A 9,111-nucleotide genomic window follows, 5' to 3' on the forward strand; every position below is an offset into this window, starting at 1 on the left:
AACTATTCGATCTTGTGGAACAACGCCCTAGAGTGAAGCCTAGGTTGCCTGGAACGTAGAAATGACCATCACTTTCACACGGGTTGCAATTATTCGTTTTATACGATGGAAAAACTGTTGCATCTTCATCGTATTTTATGCTTCTGGCGTTGACTTCTTAGGCCCTAACTACTCGATCTTGTGGAACAACGCCCTAGAGTGAAGCCTAGGTTGCCCGGAACGTAGAAATGACCATAACTTTCACACTGGTTATAATTATTTGTTTTATACGATGGAAAAGCTGTTGTATTTATATCGTATTTTATGCTTCTGGCGTTGACTTCTTAGGCCCTAACTATTCCATCTGGTGGAACATCGCCCTAGAGTAAAGCCCAGGTTGCGCGGAACGTAGAAATGACCATAACTTTCACACTGGTAGCAATTATTCGTTTTATACATTGGAAAAACTGTTCTATTTATATTGTATTTTATGCTTCTGGCGTTGACTACTTAGGCCCTAACTATTCGATCTTGTGGAACAACGCCCTAGAGTGAAGCCTAGGTTGCCTGGAACGTAGAAATGACCATCACTTTCACATGGGTTGCAATTATTCCTGTTATAGGATGGAATGACTGTTGTATTTTTATTGTATTTTATTCTCCTGGTGTTGACTTCTTAGGCCCTAAGTATTCGATTTGGTGGAACAACGCCGTAGAGTGAAGCGTAGGTTGCCCGGAACGTAGAAATGACCATTACTTTCACACTGTTTGCAATTATTCCTTTTATACGATGGAACAGCTGTTGTATTTATATCGTATTTTATGCTTCTGGCGTTGACTTCTTAGGCCCTAACTATTCGATCTTGTGGAACAACGCCCTAGAGTGAAGCCTAGGTTGCCCGGAACGTAGAAATGACCATAACTTTCACACTGGTTATAATTATTTGTTTTATACGATGGAAAAGCTGTTGTATTTATATCGTATTTTATGCTTCTGGCGTTGACTTCTGAGGCCCTAACATTTCGATCTGGTGGAGAAACGCCCGACAGTGAAGCCTAGGTTGCCCGGAACGTAGATATGACCATAACCTTCACACAAGGTTGCAATTATTCGTTTTATACGGTGTAAAGGCTGTTGTATTTATTTTGTATTTTATTCTTCTGATGTTGACTTCTTAGGACCTAACTATTCGATCTGGTGGAACAACGCCGTAGAGTGAAGCCCAGGTTGCCCGAACGTAGAAATGACCATTACTTTCACACTGTTTGCAATTATTCCTTTTATACGATGGAAAAGCTGTTGTATTTATATCGTATTTTATGCTTCTGGCGTTGACTTCTAAGGACCTAACTATTCGATCTGGTGGAGCAACGCCATAGAGTGAAGCCTAGGTTGCTCGGAATGTAGAAATGACCATAACTTTCACACTGATTGCAATTATTCTTTTTATACGATGGAAAAACTGTTGCATCTTTATCGTATTTTATGCTTCTGGCGTTGACTTCTCAGGCCCTAACTATTCGATCTGTTGGAGCAAAGCCCTAGGGTGAAGCCTAGGTTGCTCGGAAAGTAGAAATGACCATAAGTTTCATACTGGTTGCAATTATTCGTTTTATACGATGGAAATACTGTTGTATTTATATTGTATTTTATGCTTCTGGCGTTGACTACTTAGGCCCTAACTATTCGATCTTGTGGAACAACGCCCTAGAGTGAAGCCTAGGTTGCCCGGAACGTAGATATGACCATAACCTTCACACAGGTTGCAATTATTCGTTTTATACGGTGTAAAGGCTGTTGTATTTATTTTGTATTTTATTCTTCTGGTGTTGACTTCTTAGGACCTAACTATTCGATCTGGTGGAACAACGCCGTAGAGTGAAGCCTAGGTTGCCCGAACGTAGAAATGACCATTACTTTCACACTGTTTGCAATTATTCCTTTTATACGATGGAAAAGCTGTTGTATTTATATCGTATTTTATGCTTCTGGCGTTGAGTTCTAAGGCCTTAACTATACGATCTGGTGGAGCAACGCCCCAGAGTGAAGCCTAGGTTGCCCGGTACGTAGAAATGACCATCACTATCAAACTGGTTGCAATTATTTGTTTTATACGATGGAAAAGCTGTTGTATTTATATCGTATTCTATGCTTCTGGCGTTGACTTCTTAGGCCCTAACTTTTCCATCTGGTGGAACAACGCCGTAGAGTAAAGCCCAGGTTGCGCGGAACGTAGAAATGACCATAACTTTCACACTGGTAGCAATTATTCGTTTTATACATTGGAAAAACTGTTCTATTTATATTGTATTTTATGCTTCTGGCGTTGACTACTTAGGCCCTAACTATTCGATCTTGTGGAACAACGCCCTAGAGTGAAGCCTAGGTTGCCTGGAACGTAGAAATGACCATTACTTTCACACTGTTTGCAATTATTCCTTTTATACGATGGAACAGCTGTTGTATTTATATCGTATTTTATGCTTCTGGCGTTGACTTCTAAGGTCCTAACTATTCGATCTGGTGGAGCAACGCCCTAGAGTAAAGCCTAGGTTGCTCGGAATGTAGAAATGACCATAAGTTGCATACTGGTTGCAATTATTCGTTTTATACGATGGAAAAACTGTTGTATTTATATTGTATTTTATGCTTCTGGGGTTGACTTCTAAGGCCCTAAATATTCGATCTGGTGGAGCAATGCCTCAGAATTAAGTCTAGGATGCCCGAAACGTCGAAATGATCATTACTTTCACGCTTGTTGCAATTATTCCTGTTATACGATGAAAAGACTGTTGTATTTTTATTGTATTTTATGCTTCAGGCGTAGACTTCTGAGGCCGTAGCTATTCGATGTGGTGGAAGGACGCCATACAGTGAAGCCTAGGTTGCCCGGAACGTAGAAATGACCACTACTTTCACACTGTTTGCAATTATTCATTTAATACGACGGAAATGCTGCTGTATTTATATCGTATTTTATGCTTCGGGCGTTGACTTCTTAGGCCGTAACTATTCGATCTGGTGGAGCAACGCCAGACAGTGAAGCCTAGGTTGCCCGGAACGTAGAAATGACCATTACTTTCACACTGTTTGCAATTACTCCTGTTATGCGATGAAAAGACTGTTGTATTTTTATTGTATTTTATGCTTCAGGCGTGGACTTCTGAGGCCGTAGCTATTCGATGTGGTGGAAGAACGCCATACAGTGAAGCCTAGGTTGCCCGGAGCGTAGAAATGACCACTACTTTCACACTGTTTGCAATTATTCCTTTTATACGATGGAAAAGCTGTTGTATTTATATCGTATTTTATGCTTCTGGCGTTGACTTCTCAGGCCCTAACTGTTCGATCTGATGGAGCAAAGCCCTAGGGTGAAGCCTAGGTTGCTCGGAAAGTAGAAATGACCATAAGTTTCATACTGGTTGCAATTATTCGTTTTATACGATGGAAAAACTGTTGTATTTATATTGTATTTTATGCTTCTGGCGTTGACTTCTTAGGCACTAATTATTCGATCTGGTGGAACAACGCTGTAGAGTAAAGCCCTGCTTGCGCGGAACGTAGAAATGACCATAACTTTCACACTGGTAGCAATTATTCGTTTTATACATTGGAAAAACTGTTCGATTTATATTGTATTTTATGCTTCTGGCGTTGGCTACTTAGGCCCTAACTATTCGATCTTGTGGAACAACGCCCTAGAGTGAAGCCTAGGTTGCCTGGAACGTAGAAATGACCATCACTTTCACACGGGTTGCAATTATTCGTTTTATACGATGGAAAAACTGTTGCATCTTCATCGTATTTTATGCTTCTGGCGTTGACTTCTTAGGCCCTAACTATTCGATCTTGTGGAACAACGCCCTAGAGTGAAGCCTAGGTTGCCCGGAACGTAGAAATGACCATTACTTTCACACTGGTTATAATTATTTGTTTTATACGATGGAAAAGCTGTTGTATTTATATCGCATTTTATGCTTCTGGCGTTGACTTCTTAGGCCCTAACTATTCCATCTGGTGGAACATCGCCCTAGAGTAAAGCCCAGGTTGCGCGGAACGTAGAAATGACCATAACTTTCACACTGGTAGCAATTATTCGTTTTATACATTGGAAAAACTGTTCTATTTATATTGTATTTTATGCTTCTGGCGTTGACTACTTAGGCCCTAACTATTCGATCTTGTGGAACAACGCCCTAGAGTGAAGCCTAGGTTGCCTGGAACGTAGAAATGACCATCACTTTCACATGGGTTGCAATTATTCCTGTTATAGGATGGAAAGACTGTTGTATTTTTATTGTATTTTATTCTCCTGGTGTTGACTTCTTAGGACCTAACTATTCGATCTGGTGGAACAACGCCGTAGAGTGAAGCCTAGGTTGCCCGAACGTAGAAATGACCATTACTTTCACACTGTTTGCAATTATTCCTTTTATACGATGGAAAAGCTGTTGTATTTATATCGTATTTTATGCTTCTGGCGTTGACTTCTAAGGACCTAACTATTCGATCTGGTGGTGCAACGCCCTAGAGTGAAGCCTAGGTTGCTCGGAATGTAGAAATGACCATAACTTTCACACTGATTGCAATTATTCTTTTTATACGGTGGAAAAACTGTTGCATCTTTATCGTATTTTGTGCTTCTGGCGTTGACTTCTTAGGCCGTAACTATTCGATCTGGTGGAGCACCGCCCTGGAGTGAAGACTAGGTTGCCCGGAACGTAGAAATGACCACTACTATCACACTGGTTGCAAATTATTCCTGCTATACGATGGAAAACCTGTTGTATCTTTATTGCATTTTATGCTTCGGGCATTGACGTCTAAGGCCCGAACTATTCAATCTGTTGGAGCAACGCTCTATGGTGAAGCCTAGGTTGCCCGGAACGTAGACATGACCATAACTTTCACACTGGTTGCAATTATTCGTTTTATACGATGGAAAAGCTGTTGTATTTATATCGTATTTTATGCTTCTGGCGTTGACTTCTTAGGCCCAAACTATTCCATCTGGTGGAACGACGCCCTAGGGTGAAGTCTAGGTTGCCCGGAAAGTAGAAATGACCATAACTTTCACACTGGTAGCAATTATTCTTTTTATCCGATGGAAAAACTGTTCTATTTATTTTATATTTTATGCTTCGGGCGTTGAGTTCTAAGGCCCTAACTATACGATCTGGTGGAGCAACGCCCTAGAGTGAAGCCTAGATGGCCCGGTACGTAGAAATGACCATCACCATCAAACTGGTTGCAATTATTTGTTTTATACGATGGAAAAGCTGTTGTATTTATATCGTATTTTATGCTTCTGGCGTTGACTTCTTAGGCCCTAACTATTCCATCTGGTGGAACAACGCCGTAGAGTAAAGCCCAGGTTGCGCGGAACGTAGAAATGACCATAACTTTCACACTGGTCGCAATTATTCGTTTTATACATTGGAAAAACTGTTCTATTTATATTGTATTTTATGCTTCTGGCGTTGACTACTTAGGCCCTAACTATTCGATCTTGTGGAACAACGCCCTAGAGTGAAGCCTAGGTTGGCTGGAACGTAGAAATGACCATAACTTTCACACTGGTTATAATTATTTGTTTTATACGATGGAAAAGCTGTTGTATTTATATCGCATTTTATGCTTCTGGCGTTGACTTCTTAGGCCCTAACTATTCCATCTGGTGGAACATCGCCCTAGAGTAAAGCCCAGGTTGCGCGGAACGTAGAAATGACCATAACTTTCACACTGGTAGCAATTATTCGTTTTATACATTGGAAAAACTGTTCTATTTATATTGTATTTTATGCTTCTGGCGTTGACTACTTAGGCCCTAACTATTCGATCTTGTGGAACAACGCCCTAGAGTGAAGCCTAGGTTGCCTGGAACGTAGAAATGACCATCACTTTCACATGGGTTGCAATTATTCCTGTTATAGGATGGAAAGACTGTTGTATTTTTATTGTATTTTATTCTCCTGGTGTTGACTTCTTAGGACCTAACTATTCGATCTGGTGGAACAACGCCGTAGAGTGAAGCCTAGGTTGCCCGAACGTAGAAATGACCATTACTTTCACACTGTTTGCAATTATTCCTTTTATACGATGGAAAAGCTGTTGTATTTATATCGTATTTTATGCTTCTGGCGTTGACTTCTAAGGACCTAACTATTCGATCTGGTGGTGCAACGCCCTAGAGTGAAGCCTAGGTTGCTCGGAATGTAGAAATGACCATAACTTTCACACTGATTGCAATTATTCTTTTTATACGATGGAAAAACTGTTGCATCTTTATCGTATTTTGTGCTTCTGGCGTTGACTTCTTAGGCCGCAACTATTCGATCTGGTGGAGCACCGCCCTGGAGTGAAGACTAGGTTGCCCGGAACGTAGAAATGACCACTACTATCACACTGGTTGCAAATTATTCCTGCTATACGATGGAAAACCTGTTGTATCTTTATTGCATTTTATGCTTCGGGCATTGACGTCTAAGGCCCTAGCTATTCAATCTGTTGGAGCAACGCTCTATGGTGAAGCCTAGGTTGCCCGGAACGTAGACATGACCATAACTTTCACACTGGTTGCAATTATTCGTTTTATACGATGGAAAAGCTGTTGTATTTATATCGTATTTTATGCTTCTGGCGTTGACTTCTTAGGCCCTAACTATTCCATCTGGTGGAACAACGCCCTAGGGTGAAGCCTAGGTTGCCCGGAAAGTAGAAATGACCATAACTTTCACACTGGTAGCAATTATTCGTTTTATACGATGGAAAAACTGTTGTATTTATTTTGTATTTTATGCTTCGGGCGTTGACTTCTAAGGCCCTAACTATTCGATCTGGTAGAGCAACGCCCTAGAGTGAAGCCTAGGTTGCCCGGTACGTAGAAATGACCATAAGTTTCATACTGGTTGCAATCATTCGTTTTATACAATGGAAAAACTGTTGTATTTATATTGTATTTTATGCTTCTGGCGTTGACTTCTCCGGCCCTAATTATTCGATCTGGTGGAACAACGCCGTAGAGTGAAGCCTAGGTTGCCCGAACGTAGAAATGACCATTATTTTCACACTGTTTGCAATTATTCCTTTTATACGATGGAACAGCTGTTGTATTTATATCGTATTTTATGCTTCTGGCGTTGACTTCTAAGGTCCTAACAATTCGATCTGGTGGAGCAACGCCCTAGAGTAAAGCCCAGGTTGCGCGGAACGTAGAAATGACCATAACTTTCACACTGGTAGCAATTATTCGTTTTATACATTGGAAAAACTGTTCTATTTATATTGTATTTTATGCTTCTGGCGTTGACTACTTAGGCCCTAACTATTCGATCTTGTGGGACAACGCCCTAGAGTGAAGCCTAGGTTGCCCGGAACGTAGAAATGACCATTACTTTCACACTGTTTGCAATTATTCCTTTTATACGATGGAACAGCTGTTGTATTTATATCGTATTTTATGCTTCTGGCGTTGACTTCTAAGGTCCTAACTATTCGATCTGGTGGAGCAACGCCCTAGAGTGCAGCCTAGGTTGCCCGGAACGTTGAAATGACCATAACTTTCACACTGGTTGCTATCATTCGTTTTATAGGATGGAAAAGCTGTTGTATTTATATCGTATTTTATGCTTCGGGCGTTGACTTCTTAGGCCCTAACATTTCGATCTGGTGGAGCAACGCCCGACAGTGAAGCCTAGGTTGCCCGGAACGTAGAAATGACCATTACTTTCACACTGTTTGCAATTATTCCTGTTATGCGATGAAAAGACTGTTGTATTTTTATTGTATTTTATGCTTCAGGCGTGGACTTCTGAGGCCGTAGCTATTCGATGTGGTGGATGAACGCCATACAGTGAAGCCTAGGTTGCCCGGAGCGTAGAAATGACCACTACTTTCACACTGTTTGCAATTATTCCTTTTATACGATGGAAAAGCTGTTGTATTTATATCGTATTTTATGCTTCTGGCGTTGACTTCTTAGGCCCTAACTATTCGATCTGGTGGAACAACGCCGTAGAGTGAAGCCTAGGTTGCCCGGAACGTAGAAATGACCATTACTTTCACACTGTTTGCAATTATTCGTTTTATACGATGGAAAAACTGTTGTATTTTTATTGCATCTTATGCGTCTGGCGTTCACTTCTTAGGCCCTAACTATTGGATCCGGTGGAACAACGCCCTAGGGTCAGGCCTAGGTTGCCCGGAACGTAGAAATGACCATAGCTTTTACTCTCGTAGCAATTATTCGTTTTATACAATGGAAAAACCGTTCTATTTATTTTGTATTTTATGCTTCGGGCGTTGACTTCTAAGGCCCTAACTATTCAATCTGTTGGAGCAAAGCCCTAGGGTGAAGCCTAGGTTGCTCGGAAAGTAGAAATGACCATAAGTGTCATACTGGTTGCAATTATTCGTTTTATACGATGGAAAAACTGTTGTATTTATATTGTATTTTATGCTTCTGGCGTTGACTTCTTAGGCCCTAATTATTCGATCTGGTGGAACAACGCCGTAGAGTAAAGCCCAGGTTGCGCGGAACGTAGAAATGACCATAACTTTCACACTGGTAGCAATTATTCGTTTTATACATTGGAAAAACTGTTCTATTTATATTGTATTTTATGCTTCTGGCGTTGACTACTTAGGCCCTAACTATTCGATCTTGTGGAACAACGCCCTAGAGTGAAGCCTAGGTTGCCTGGAACGTAGAAATGACCATCACTTTCACACGGGTTGCAATTATTCGTTTTATACGATGGAAGAACTGTTGCATCTTCATCGTATTTTGTGCTTCTGGCGTTGACTTCTTAGGCCGTAACTATTCGATCTGGTGGAGCTCCGCCCTGGAGTGAAGCCTAGGTTGCCCGGAACGTAGAAATGACCACTACTATCACACTGGTTGCAATTATTTGTTTTATACGATGGAAAAGCTGTTGTATTTATATCGTATTTTATGCTTCTGGCGTTGACTTCTAAGGACCTAACTATTCGGTCTGGTGGAGCAACGCCCTAGAGTGAAGCCTAGGTTGCTCGGAATGTAGAAATGACCATAACTTTCACACTGATTGCAATTATTCTTTTTATACGATGGAAAAACTGTTCTATTTATTTTATATTTTATGCTTCGGGCG

Source organism: Calliopsis andreniformis, unplaced genomic scaffold (genome assembly GCF_051401765.1).
Source record: "Calliopsis andreniformis isolate RMS-2024a unplaced genomic scaffold, iyCalAndr_principal scaffold0014, whole genome shotgun sequence".
In the NCBI taxonomy this organism is placed as follows: Eukaryota; Metazoa; Arthropoda; class Insecta; order Hymenoptera; family Andrenidae; genus Calliopsis; species Calliopsis andreniformis.